Consider the following 14,285-nt stretch of genomic DNA (forward strand, 5'->3'; position numbering starts at 1 on the left):
AGTCTCTTGAAGTGAAAAAGAACTGTATTCAACACTGTGAAGGCAGTTTACAGCAATCCAGCTATTATGTGGATCGTGACTGAAACTTGTTGGAATCTATTTCGTTTATTATTAGGCAGAAAATAATGTTAAAATACGGGCTTATTAGGTACTTCTTAGCATCTGGTTCTCTAACTAGGCTGGTCCTACAGGAAAAACTCACCTCTGGGAAAAAGCCCAAGAAAAGAGGGAGCAAGAGAGGGAGCTCACTGAGGTAAGAACCTGTATTGTAGCATTGGTTAAGTAAGGTTAAGCCAACCCACCGGTCCCAATCTTCCGCAGAACCAAATTCCCAACAAGGAGAGAGCTGTGGTGGACATGGCTTTGTCCCTCGTGTCCTGCTCTGGAAATTGACAAATTGAGACTTGTCAGGGCAATAGAAAGCCAGCCAGCTCAGTAGACTGCTTGACTTCTGGGACACAAAAGGAGTCCTAGAAACCGAATTTTGTTCCTCCATTCTACTTGTCCTGGGCCCTGGAAGACTAGCTTAGCCTCACCCCACCCACCCACTGGACTGAAAGGCCCACTGAGGTGCACAGGGATCTCAGGTTTTGGTTCCAGGAAAAACCACCTGTGGCCCTCAGGCTCAGATCGCCAGTGACAGTTTTCCCACTTTCACATTCCTGAGCTGGTTTTCCAGCTCCAAGAGTCATCCACTGTCCCTCTTTATCCTGTCCGAGGATGTGGCCTTCATGTAGATTGATTAGACCCTTTGCTCAGGGAATACCTAGCTGTATACTACTACAAGTCCCCTTTTTTTTCCTTTAAATGAGGGGTGGGGGCTAAAAGTAGGTAGTTTGTTTAAAATGAAAGTTGGTGACATGGAGAAACTGGATCAGTGGTGCCCTGGAATCCTCATGGGGCCGAGGAAGGAGACCAGCGTGCCACTGTTTGTCCTAGGCGCAGGGTCCTCGAACCACAAATTTGGGGGCGGGACCAAAACTCATCAGGCTTCCCTTTGTGACGGTGAAACCAAAAGTGCTTCTTAGACCATTCTTAGCTCCACTCACGGCTTGTCTACCTAACACTTAGCAGTATTAGCGAGTCCATAGCCGGGCGGCAGAGACTCACGCACCCTAGGCCTCCAGTCAGTCCCTTTATTATTTTTTTTTTTCTCCTCACCAAATGATTGACTCAGCATAACCAAAGACCTCATCCCTTCACTCCACATAGGTTCAGGGAATGGGAAGTTGATCAGGTGAACTTGGGCAGGGGTAGGCAAGGACAGAGGAGAGGAGAAAGGGAGGGAAGACCTGAAGGTTTGTCCCTCAGCTGCCAGCTACCTTATTTTGAACTGAAGTCTAGCTGACCAGCGCTTGATCCGTCTGCCCTGCGTCTGCCCTCACTGTGGGTGATGGGGCTGTGGCCCCCCTGGAATACATCCACCCCACCCCCACCTCCATATCTCCCCAGGCTGCTGCTGCTGAGTAAATCCACATGAGTCAAGTATAGCCAAGCTTGATCCTCACAGCTCTCGGCTGCACCTGGCTGAGGACCGCCCCAGCTCCTATGACAGATCGTGTAGATAAAGTCAAAATCTTAGCGGGTGTATAAAAGAGGTGTCCCCTTTATGAGATTCCCAAGTATACATATATATCTATACAGTTGCTTGTGAAATATACTTTTGTAAATAATATTTAATTTTTTAAATAATATATTTGGTGCTGTATTCTCAGATCCCCTGAGAGCACTTTTATTTTCAATTCTATAGCTTCCTCTGTGTTCCTTATATTTTAAGGGAAAGGATAATCATCAAGATACTCTTTTTCTTTAAGGATCTGTCACTATAAAATGGATTGAGGCTTTAAAACATTTTTTGCAGTTTTCTGTTTGCATTTTTTACCCAGCAGAACAGACTAGTAAATTACCAGGTTGTGAACTGATAACTTTCTTGCCCAATATTGGCTAGAAAAGAAACAAGCTTAGTAGTAACAACTTAGGAGAAATTACTGTAGTTGGGAGAACTTCCAAGAAATTGGAAGAGAGAGAGAGAGAGAGAGAGAGAGAGAGAGAGAGAGAGAGAGAGAGAGAGAGAGTGTGTGTGTGTGTGTGTGTGTGTGTGTGTGTTGTGTTGTTTTTTATTTTCTTTCCTACTGAGGACACTATGAACTACAGTTTACACCTTGGGCACAGAGTTTTCCCTCCCTGGTTTTCATGTGTGAGTGGACCAACAGCCTGAAGCAAGATTTTCTTTCCCTGAGTGGAGCTGTGGCGAGTTCCTCTTCTTCCCTGTGTTCAGCTTCTACAGCCAGTGAAGCAAATCTGTGAAGAGAAGCCAGAGTCTGTGCTTCCGAGATGGGAGCGGATCAGCCTCACATCCCTGGGCTCTGGTTGTTCTAGAAGCCATGTCATATTAGATGTTAACTAGTTCAGGTTAAAAGAACATTAATAACAAAATAGTTTTGGTTTGGTTTGGTTTTTTTAAGGTCAGATTGCTTGGGATTCAGGCAGAGGCTGGCAAATCAAATCTTGAACACAACTTTTGTATTTAAAAAAATCTGCCTCAATGGAAATGCTAGTTCTATGACTGGGAAAGATTGTTTTTAAAATGATTAATAAAATTACTTACTATACAGTCATGAAATGTACCAGAAAGGCATTGTCCTCCTGGGTTAGAGCTGCCCAGCATCTTACGGTGGTTTGGTGAGAACAGGAATCAGTTTCCCTTCCCAGCCTGCAGAGACTGTGCACCATGGATATGTCTGTCTGTCTGTCTGTTTGTCTGTCTGTTTACAAACTGTATTTGTTGGGTTTGGGATTGCTTTTGTTTTTCTTTTCTTTTTTTTTTTCCTTTCTTGGGTGGGAATTATTTTCCCAGGTCACTTTGCTTCAATAACAAAGGCGATTGTTTTTGAATAATTTGTCTTCACCTCCTTCCGGTATTTGTACATAATAATGATTCAGTATTAGTAAGAAGTGCGTTATTTCTGTTATTGCTGATCTGTGTTGGTGCTCATTTGAGAAAATAAAGTTTTGAAATACTAACTCTTGGGAGAACTCTGTTTTCTTTGATACCGTGTGTGTGTGTGTGTGTGTGTGTGTGTGTGACTTGACATTTAACATTTATATTATTGGGAAGCCTGCAGGAGGCCATCTGTCTAACCCTGAGCATAAACCTGTTAGATGATGCCTTAAAGGATATTTCCCCTAAGGACAGCAAGCCAGTTAATGAATGACTCTCAGGTCTCCTGTTTGTCTGCACGTCTTCTCATGGCCTTAGCTATCAGAAGTGCAAATTGACCTTTACCCGGTTATCTCTGCCATGACCCGTCTAAAAGCTTCTCCGATGACGTCATTGTCTTTGAATATAAGATTGCATTAGGAAGGGGACATGCTGACAGTGGGCGATAAATACATGTTATAATACATGAATAAAAGTCAAATCTTGTTCAAGTATTAAGTTGAGATTACAAGCACTAACAAATCTGTTACTGAAGTAACCCAGCTGTTCATATTTTACAAGCATGCAGTCTTGAACATGTATGTAGTTATTTGAAACTACAGTAATGTGCACTTACATGTACTGGTGCCTTTTTAAGAATAAACATACTAGAATCCATGCCCTTAGTGCAGGCTAGGAACACAGGAATATCTGCTCACACATATCCATACACATGCACATCTGCACACACAGCCCCCCCCACCCCCACTCACTTCCCACCCATCGTTGGGGTCCAGCTGCCATTGTCTTTTTCTTGTCATTGAGCACACGATCTCCTAACTGTGACCTGTTTTGCTTCAGTAGACTTTTGGTTATCATCTCTTGTTTGCCTTTTGTGGACAGAGATGAGGAAAAATATGTGCAGCAGACAGCCAGTCCCGGGCTGCACCCTTGTTTTAATCTCTTGCTGCCTGAGGTGGATCTCCAGGGCCTGAGGCTGTGAGGGCAGAGCACAAGTGCCTGGGTCTCCACCTGACCCGTGACTCCTGACTTTGCTTGCAGAACCTTGAGCTGGGATCTAATCTCAGCCACTCCTGACACCACCCTACAAGAAAGCCACACATGGCTGATTGCCCTGGTTTCTTTAAACCGAGGGGTTCAGTAAGCGACACATCTGACTCCATGACTCTTCGGTTTGTTTTTGTTGGTTTGTTATTTCCAAACGATTTGTTTATTTTATAAAATGTGAGTGAGTACACTGTCACTGTCTTCAGACACACCCAAGGAGGACATCTGATCCCATTACAGGTGATTATGGGCCATCATGTTATTGCTGGCAATTGAACTCAGGACCTCTGGAAGAGCAGTCTCTTAGCCTCTGAGCTGTCTCTCCAGCTCTCGGACTCTTGAGTTTTTCCCTATACTGTGGTTCAAGCTGGGTTTGGATGGTTTTTATTTTTTCGATTTATTTATTTTACCTTATGTGTATCTGTGCCCTTTTGGACTGTTGGAACTGGGGTTAGGGATAATTGTCAGTGGGAATTGAATCTGGGTCCTCAGCAAGTACTCTTCTTAACTGCTGGGCGGTCTCTCTAGCCCATTTTATTTTTAGATAGGGTCTCACTATGTAGGCTTGGATGGTCTCGATCTCAAAGATTTACCTCCCTAGTGCTGGGACCAAAGGTCTAGCTCCGGTTCTAAACCTGAGTCTCTCACCTTCAGCCAGCAATGGAGCGATCTGTCAACCTCGGCTGATCTGTGCTCTCCACACTTTTGTTTTCACAATGATTCTTCCATTTAAAAATGAGGAAACCAAAGCTCTGAGACCATGAAAGAATCCCCAGGGCAAAGCTGGGAGTTTTGTAGACCTGGTGGCTCATGCTGTAATCTTGGCACTGGGAAGAATGGGGTGGGAAGGTTTCTATGAGACCTGCCAGGACAGCAGTGTGGCATCTCAAAATACAAGGAAAACGAAACAAAAAACCAAAAACCTTTAAGGCTGGGTGGTAGTAGCTCCTGTCTTTAATCTTGGGAGGCAGAGGCAGATGGATCTCTCTACATTCCAGGCCAGCCTGGTCTACAGGGCGAGTTTCAGGACAGCTTGAGGCTACACAGAGAAACCCTGTCTCAAACCAAAACTACAGGACAGCTTCTAAAGCCACCTCATGCGGAGCACCAGCTCACCATGACACCTTTGACCAATGTTAAATCTCACACTCAAAATATCATGGATGTTTTCTTCTCTCTCTTCCAACTCTTGCCCCTTAATCTTCAGCAAAATCAAAAGTGCTTAATGTCTAGAATTTCCAAGTCTAGAGAGTAGGGGTGCAGCCCAACAAAAGTGCACGATCACCAAGTAGCAGCCTAGGAGTTTGGTCCCCAGCACTGGATGAACCATGCTGGAGAATGACAAGTGGTAAGGCTGTCCTCGGAGACAAGCCAAGTTTGTGTCCTGCCTGAGATGAGTATGTGTCTGTCTCAACAAAACGAAAAGGACCACGCTTTTGGCTAGCCAGTTCAGTGATGAATCTTGTCCTTAAAAAAAAAAAAAAGAGTGCTGTAGAGAGGGACCATCAAATGGCATCTGCTCCTAGGTCTAGGACCTGAGAGAAATCCTGCCTTTTAACTACTGGAAGGTAGCAACAGAGAAAGTCTGGCATTGTTTAAAGGAATGTTGATTGGTGTTTTTGTTGTTGCTGTTTGGTTTGGTTTTTCCCAGACAGGATCTCTCTGTGCCACAGCCCTGACTGTCCTGGAACTCAATTTGTAGTCCAGGCTGGCCTTGAACTCACAGAGATCCTCTGCCTTTGCCTCCCCGAGAGCTGGGATTAAGTAAGGCATGCACCCCTACTGCCTGGCTGACAATTATTGATTGTTTTCTTGTTTGGAGAGAGGAAAAAATGTTGCTTTCAGTTAAGAATGATTGATATTTAACCCAAAATTTCAGCATCTGAAAGTAAGATATCTCAGTATCTGGTGATCGAAGGTCCCAGACTCTTGTGGAACAAGACAAGAGGCTGATTTTGTGCATAACATCCAGTTCCATCAAAGTAGCTTACACGTGCCCTTACAGTTCGGCCTGTTGGATTCCCTCCTAGGAGGGGGTGGAGAAGGTCACAAAACCCTCTTCTGAGATTGCAGACACTCCTTCCCACGACATCTGTAATCCCTTCCAGCCAGCTATCTGTAATCCTGTCTACACCACTGGTGGTCTCAAAGTCTGGGAAGGTTCAATAAAGTGTGTGTGTGTGTGTGTGTGTGTGTGTGTGTGTGTGTGTGTGTGTAGAGAGCAGGGGTTAACTAAGTGGATGATATCATCTATGTAGCAATTGGGGGAGACACTTTTCAATGGTCTGGTTGTTTGGGTGACCCCTCACCCATGCTTCTGTAAGTAAGCCCAGCAAACTCACTGGTTCTCAAACTTGGATCTTGGTGTAATGGTTACTTCGGTCTCTCTTTGGAACTGTATTTGGCAGGTGGGAGATGTTTCTGTCTGCCCAGGAGAAGTTCACTAACAACAGACTTGGTGGTACACCCCCTATAATCCCAGCTGGAGGCAAGACAGAGGCCAGGGGACTAAACGTTCAAGGGCAACACGGACTGTATACGGAGATTCTTTGTCTCGAGACTACTTTTTAAAAAATTAAATGTCATATGTCACATGAAGAGATTTCTAATTTCCAAGTGATATGAGAATCATTTTAATAGAACAGCCAGAAAAGCTAATATTCTGAAGGTGCTTAGCAAGTCATTTAAAATCCGTGTCAGAACAATTATGTGTTGTTTTGGCGGGACTAAAATAGTGTTAATGATTTATCTCAAGTTCATGAACTCAGAGTCAAATTGAGGGCAGTGAAGGAGGACAGGTGGCCTTTAATCCCAGCACTCAGGATGCAGAGGCAGGTGGATCTCTGAGGTTGAGGCTAGCCTGGTCCACAGGGGTGGTCTACAGGATGGTCAGGGCTATACGGAGAAAGCATCAATCAATCAATTAATTATATAAATCAACCAAAAAGGAGGTCAAACACAGTAACACCATGTAGTACCTGGCACAAATAGACATTGGCATGTGTATTCCTTTATGTGGTGTAACTCATTGTGAAGGACAATACTGACAAGTAGGTACAGCACTCATTCCTCTAACCTCAGGTCTCCAAGGAGGTAACACCCACTTGCAAGTTCTGGGCCTGCTAGCATAGTGGCATGAGGCTCAGAGCTACCCAACCAGACCTTTACAAGCGAGAGTGCACAGAGCTGGGGGCATAGCTCTACAGTAGAGCACTTACCCAGCTTAAACGAGACCTGGGTTCTATCCCAAGCACCGTTAAAACAGGACCAATGACTTTAAAGGCGATGGAGGAGGATGAGGGGGGATCTGAAAATCATTCCCGGTTCTGATGGGCACTACTTCCTGTGGTCTTCAGGAAATCAAAATTAGCTCATTATACCTGTACCACACTGGAGAAGAGAGACACTGTCAAACTTGACAATACTGTCAAACGTACTCCCATAGCCTCACTTGAGAACCCCCAACTTCTGGGCCACTTCTCCAGAGTGAAGCCACACAAGCCAAGCAGCCAAGCTAAGGAATCAGAAATGCTTTGTTTATGTCCTTAAATAAAAGAGTTTCTTGGGGGAAATTTTGGTTTCCATCTGCCGAAGCAAAGAGGCTTCTACGAAAGTTCTTGAAATGTACGGTTGTTCACGTCTTTCCCCAAGCTCCAGCCTTAATAGAGTCTGCAGCGTACTTTACAAAAGTGGAATGAGATGTCCTTCATTTGCCTGGTGTGTTCTGTGCCCACCCAGTCCTCTATGGACATCGAAGCTATAGTCAGAATTATCCTTCCGCTGGTGGCACAGCTCTTTGTTGAACACGGTGTGTGTGTGTGACCCAAACTGGTGCTGATCTAACAGGAAACCTTGCTTTAGCCTTGTCCAGTATCCAATCCTTTACTTCCCCAGTGGCTGGGAAAAGGTTCCCTGCACCCACATCTTCTGGAGCCACTCAGGCCTGATGTTGTTTCCATGGCAATGAGACATAGCCAATGTTCTGATTTAATTTTGTCTTAGATCTCAATGATATTATAAAAGAAATTGTTTACCAAGGAGAATGCCCGCCATCTGACAGCAAAGACTGCAGGAGAGGAAAAGCCACTGACCTTCTGGAGGCTTCTTTGTAGGAAGGACCTGAGGGCGTGTGTCTCTGTTTAACAAAGGGGTTAGGCAGTCATCCTGGAAAGAGCTGTGTGGCAGAGGACTGGCATAGACCAGTTGTATCCAGGATACTTCTCTTGCATTGGTGAAATCCATGTTTAACTTGAGGGAGGCTTGCCTCCAAAAGGGCGTGCGTGCATCAGACCGAAGAGCCTATGCCACATTGAAGCTCCTACGTGCCAGTGGGCTGCGGTCCCTGGAGTTAATGTGGGTGAAAAGCAGGAGTTAGATGTCTAGGTTCTGAGCATAAGTGGACCAGTTCCCCACTGAGGCTCAATCAACGCTGTAAGAGTTGTGAAGACCAAGGCAAGGGGGACATACAAGGTGCATGGCAGATCCTGAACCCTGAACCTAACATCCGTTAGAGCTTAGGCAGTGGTGAGTGTAGACCTGGGTGTGTGTCCATTAAAATGCAGAAACAAGCATGCAACTGTACAAAGAGAAGGATTATTAATATAATGGAAGCTAAGACAGCGCTCGTTTTCCTTTTTGGCATCACGTCCTAAACAAGTTTGTTGCTTCAATAATTTTTTTTCATATTTTGATGAGGATGGTATGACAGGAGTAGGAACTGACAGTGTGTCAGTATGACCATGTGACAGAAGCCAGTCTTCCTTCCCTGGACTCATCTAAGGGGTAGGAGCTACAAAAGACCAGAACCCAGGCTTGGATCTTTCCATCCTCAGCCCACTAGCCTACTACAGCGTTTTACCCTTTCTTAATGAATATCTCCATTTATATTCTGAGTGCAACTTCAAAGGCATGGCTTGTTTTCTCCATCTCCTCATGGTAGCAACTGGGATGTTTTCACCCAACCCATCCTACATCTTTCCCTTAATCTCTAATACAATTGTCCTGGAGCTTCCTTTTGAGTCCATTTCTAGTTTTGGGGTTTTGTTTGTTTGTTTGTTTGTTTGTTTGTTTTAATGGAACTAAGAACTGAGGGTGGAGAGATGGCTTAAAGATTAAGAGCACTCTCGCAGGCTGGAGAGGTGGCTCAGAGGTTAAGAGCACTGACCGCTCTTCCAGAGGTCCTGAGTTCAATTCCCAGCAGCCAAATGGTGGCTCCCAACCCTCTGTACTGGGATCCGATGCCCTCTTCTGGCCTGCAGGCGTACATGTAGGCAGAAAGCTGTATGATGTGTAAATAATAAATAAATATTCAAAAAAAGAGAGAGAGAAAAAAAGGACACTCTCATAAAAGACCTGAGTTCTATTCCAAGCATCGCATTGACTTGGCCCCTCAGAACCATATAAACTTGTACAAACACACACACACACACACACACACACACACACACACACACACGTATGAAATTATTTTATACAAACTATTGTGTTTCTTTTCTTTTAAAGACAGAATGAAAACCCAGTAACACTGGGCGTAGAACACAGGGCCTCGTACGTGCAAGGCAAGTACTCCATGCAGAGATACGTCCATGTTCCTCTAACCCTGGTTTTTTGTTTTGTTTTTAAGACATTCTCATGTGTCTCAGGTTGGCCTGCAGATGTGCTCTCAAGGCTGGGATTGATTGCAGGTCTGTAACCACCAGAAACCAAGAATAAACAGTTCCAAGTCCCAGCCCTCGAGAGGTTTCTAGGTTGCCTGCGGACACTTTCCCTCAACACGGGGAGTGCAAACTTGCCCAGTAAAGAAAAGGCCAGAGTCGCCACAGCAGTGACTGTTTGGACTAGAAAGTATCTGTTGTAGGCTAAGGCTGTAACTTACTATTAAAGTGTTTGCCTAAGTGGAGGTCCTAGATTCCACCTGCCTTCAACCCAAGCCCCAAATATAAAGACAGTTGAAGGCTCCCCCGGACCTTGCTACACAGCTTGTCTTCCACTGAGTCTCTGAAGCTCTTGGCTGAGGTCTCCAGAATTGCCCTCATTAAGTAAGTGGCATTTATTGTCTGTGTTCCTCTGGAGAACTCCTAAGGGAGCAGGGGCACGGACGTTTTCCTCCTCAAAGGTTTAATCCCCAGAACTGCCTAAATTGGGCCTGCCTTTGTGTACTTGTAATTCCAGCATTGGGGGAGTAGAGACAGGATGGTCAGAAGTTCAGGGTCATCCTTAGCTACTTAGAATTTGAGGCCAGCCTGGACTACATGAGATCCAGTTTCAAACAAACAACAGCACAGTTCTCTTGAGCCTAGGGAGAGGCTTGGCAGGTAAAGTGCTTGCAATGTGAACCTGAGTTTGATTCCTAGCATCTACGTTTAAAAATAAATTGAGTTCAGGGTACACGCTTACTATCCCAATGCAGGGGAGAGGTGGGAATAGATGGATTTCAGGGGTCTCTCTGACCAATCAGCAGAATCATGGAGCCCCAGAACACTGAGAGATCTTGCCTCAAAAAATAAATAAAATAAAGCCAACAAAAACAATGGCCCCTCTTTCCAAACATATGTGAACACCGCGTAAGGGAAAAGCATCTGTAGTCCCTCTCCTGGTGTCTCCAATGCCTTTTTTTCTGTATTTAGTGTTTTACTTTTGCAGGGATCCTGTACCGTATACACTGCCCCACCCAGCAGCCTTCATAATAGTGAAGTTTGAACCCAGGGCTGATTTGAGCATGGTAGACCAGAGCTCTCCTACTGACCACACTCACAGCCCCAAATGTAGCCATCTTTGTTTTAGAGACAGGGTTTCCCACTATAGCCCAGGCTATCCTAGATCTCACTGCATAACCCAACCTGACCTTGTACTCAGGGCAATGTTTCTGCCTTAGCCTCTAGAATGTCGAGATTATAAGCGTAAGCCTCCATCTCTGGTTCTATATGTAGCCCTCTCAGATGGCTTTCTTTTGCCTTGTGTAATGCTTGAAAGATTCATGGACCAATAACTTCCTTGTCTATTGCCGAGTAGCATGCCATTGTATGGATATACTGCCATGTACCCTCCACAAATGGACATTTGTGCGGTTTCCAGTTTTCAACTGTTATTAAAAAAAAAAAGCAGTGTAAACATCTATGGATCATTCTCTCTCTGTCTCTCTCTCTCTCTCTCTCTCTCTCTCTCTCTCTCTCTCTCTGTGTGTGTGTGTGTGTGTGTGTGTGTGTGTGTGTGTGTGTCTGTGTGTGTGTATTCAATTCTCTCTGGTGAATTTCTAAATGAGATTGCAGGATCTTATTAGTAAGGGGAATTTTATATTTATAAGGAACTACCAAACTTTCCCCCTAACAGTTGTGTCACTTTGCACTCAGCAGCTTACAGAGTTCCTGGTTGTCAGCCTTGTCAGCACTGAGGATCATCTGTTTCATCATTTGTCACTTTAGTACCAGTGACAGATGTGTGTGCTTGTCCACCTATGGTTTTCACCACCGTTTTCTTCCTTGGGCTAAACGTACAGAAAATCTTATTTGATAAAATGAAGTACAAATTCAAGAGGAAATTCAAGGGTGAGATTCTATATTAAAAAATGCTGCCAGCGAGATGCCCAGAGGGTGAAAGGTCTTTGCTGCACAAACCTGAAGGACTGAATTTCATCCTCAGAATCCACAGCAGGAGGAGAAAACTGACCCCCAAAAGGATATCTGGGATGGGATGGGGGCAGAGAGAGGAGACAGTGAGAGAGGTAGAGAGAGAAAGGAGACAATAAGAGAGAAGGGAGAGAGAAAGCGAAGGAGAAGGTAGAGAAGAAAGAGGAGGAGGAGGAAGAAGAGGAGGAGGAGGAGGAAGAGGAGGAGGAGGAGGAAGAGGGAGGAGGGAGGAAGAGGAGGAGGGAGGGAAGAGGAGGAGGAGGAGGAGGAGGAGGAGGGGAAGAGGAGGGGGGAGGAGGAGGAAGAGGAGGAGAGGAGGAGGAGGGGGAAGAAGAGAGGAGGGAGGGGGAGGGGAGGAGGAAGAGGAGGAAGAGGAGGAGGAGGAAGAAGAGGAAGAGGAGGAGGGGGGAGGGGGAGGAAGAGGAGGGGGGGGGGGGAGGTGGAGAAGGGGGGGAAGGGGAGAGAGAGGGGGGGGAAGGGAGGGGAGGGGGGGAGGAGGGGGAGAGAGAGAAGGAAGAGGGAGAAGAGGAGGAGGAAGAGGAGGAGGAGGAAGAGGAGGGGGAGGAAGAGGAGGAGGAGGGGGAGGGGGAGGAAGAGGGGGAGGAAGAGGAGGGAGGGGAGGGGGGGGGGGAGGAGGGGGAGGAGGAGGAGGGGAGGAGGAGGAGGAGGAGGAGGAGAAAGAGGAGGAGGGGGAGGAGGGAGGAGGAAGGGGGGGGGGGAAGAGGAAGAGGAGGAGGGAAGAGGAGGAGGGGGGGGGAAGAGGGAGGGGAGGGGGGAGGAAGAAGAGGAGGAGGAGGAAGAGGAGGAGGGAAGAGGAAGAGGAGGAGGGAGGATGAGGAAGAGGAGGAAGAGGAGGAAGTGTAGGGAGAAGAGGTGGAAGAGGAAGAGGTGGAATAGAAGGAGGAGGAGGAGAGGGAGGAAGAGGAGGAGGAAGAGGAAGAGAAGGGGGAAGAGGAAGAGGAAGAGAAGGAGGAGGAGGAAGAGGAGAAGGAGGAAGAAGAAGAGGGGGGGGAGGAAGAGGAGGAGGAGGAGGAGGAGGAAGAGGAGGAGGAGGAGGAGGAGGAGGAAGAGGAAGAAGAGGATGAGGAGGAGGAAGAGGGAGGAGGAGGAGGAGGAGGAAGAGGAGGAGGAGGAAGAGGAGGAGGAGGAAGAGGAGGAAGAGGGAGGAGGAAGAGGAGAGGAGGAGGAGGAGGAGAAGAAGCAGAAGCAGCAAACAGCAGCAGCCTGGGGTTGGGTGGCATATGCCTTGAATAACAACAAATCTTTGGAAGTTTGAGGCTAGCCTGGTCTACATAGAGAGTTCCAGGACTACATAATAGAGTCCCTGCCTTGAAAATGAGAGAGAGAGAGAGAGAGAGAGAGAGAGAGAGAGAGAGAGAGAGAGAGAGAGAGAGAGAGAGGAGTAGAAGAGAGAAGGAAGGGAATGGAGAAGGGGAAAGGTAAAACAAGTCAGTGAGTGGCTAACCAGAGCCAAGAGTATGTTTTATTGATAGAGCACTTGCCTAGCACATTCACTACCCGGCACCCACCACACCCACCTGCCCCTCACACACAGGAACAAAACACCCTCAACACAGCCTGAGATAAGTGTCTTTGTCCCATTTCCTTACTTCAAGTGCTTGCTCTTTTCTCAGCTCCCTGTTTCAGTCCAAGCAAGATGTACGAGAGACAGCAGGGGCCTAAGGGTGGGAATGAAGAAGTTAGAGGAGCTGCTGCCTGGTGGGCGGGGCTTACTTTTAAAGTGTCCTCCGAGTTTCCGATTCCACCTGGGTCCCTTTTCTCCAAAGCCCCTGGGTGACCCAGCACAGAGGTGAATGTGAAGCCTGATAAAATAAAACACCCACAGTTGAGAACTAGATTCCAAACGTCTAGTTCCAAAACTGATGGTGACACAATGGGGTCAAGAGGAACTGAAAATAGCAGGTAGCAACAGTTCAAAGGTGGGGTGCACAGCTCTGTGGCCACGCCACACACCATGGACCTGTGTGTTAGTCTCCACGTGAGCCCTTAAGGCAGACCCATTGCTGCCTCAGTTTCCTTCCTTTCTTTGTCCCTTTGATTTTATTGTCCATCAGGATCTCACATAGCCCAGGTTAGCCTTCAAGTCACTATGTAGCTGAGGCTGGGCTTATGGGCACCTGCCACCATGCCTGGCCTTAATTCTCTATGTGTGTAGAACTTAGTTGCCATGTTGGGGCCACCCTGTCTCTGCTCCCCAGGTGAGTCTGTCACTCCATTCTCTGTGAGATCTCGTTGAAGCCTCACAAGCAAGAACTGACCATTTTGAGTGCTCTGGGTTATCTAGAGACCTACATGAATAAGTGGTGTTTCCCTACAATACCAGCTTATTAAACAGCCAGCACCCTCCCAGGCCTACTAGGTTTGATATCTAGTGACATATCAGTTGTTTCTTTCTGTCACCCAGCCCTCACTCACATCTGACTCATTTGCAAGACCCACAAATTGCACAAGCAGGCAGTTTTCGCCATCTCCAACCAGCCTAGCTTTACCCCTAACCCTGCTCTGTGGTTTTGTTTCTTCCCAGTGCTGGAGGGATGGAACACAAAAGGTCCATGCATGCTAGACGTGCACCTACCCCCTTCTCTAGCCTGAGCCAAAGGAGTCTTTACCAACCAGTTTCCCCACTTCCTGTCAGGCTCCTTCCGGTACAT

This window comes from Rattus rattus, chromosome 9 (genome assembly GCF_011064425.1).
Source record: "Rattus rattus isolate New Zealand chromosome 9, Rrattus_CSIRO_v1, whole genome shotgun sequence".
Classification (NCBI taxonomy): domain Eukaryota; kingdom Metazoa; phylum Chordata; class Mammalia; order Rodentia; family Muridae; genus Rattus; species Rattus rattus.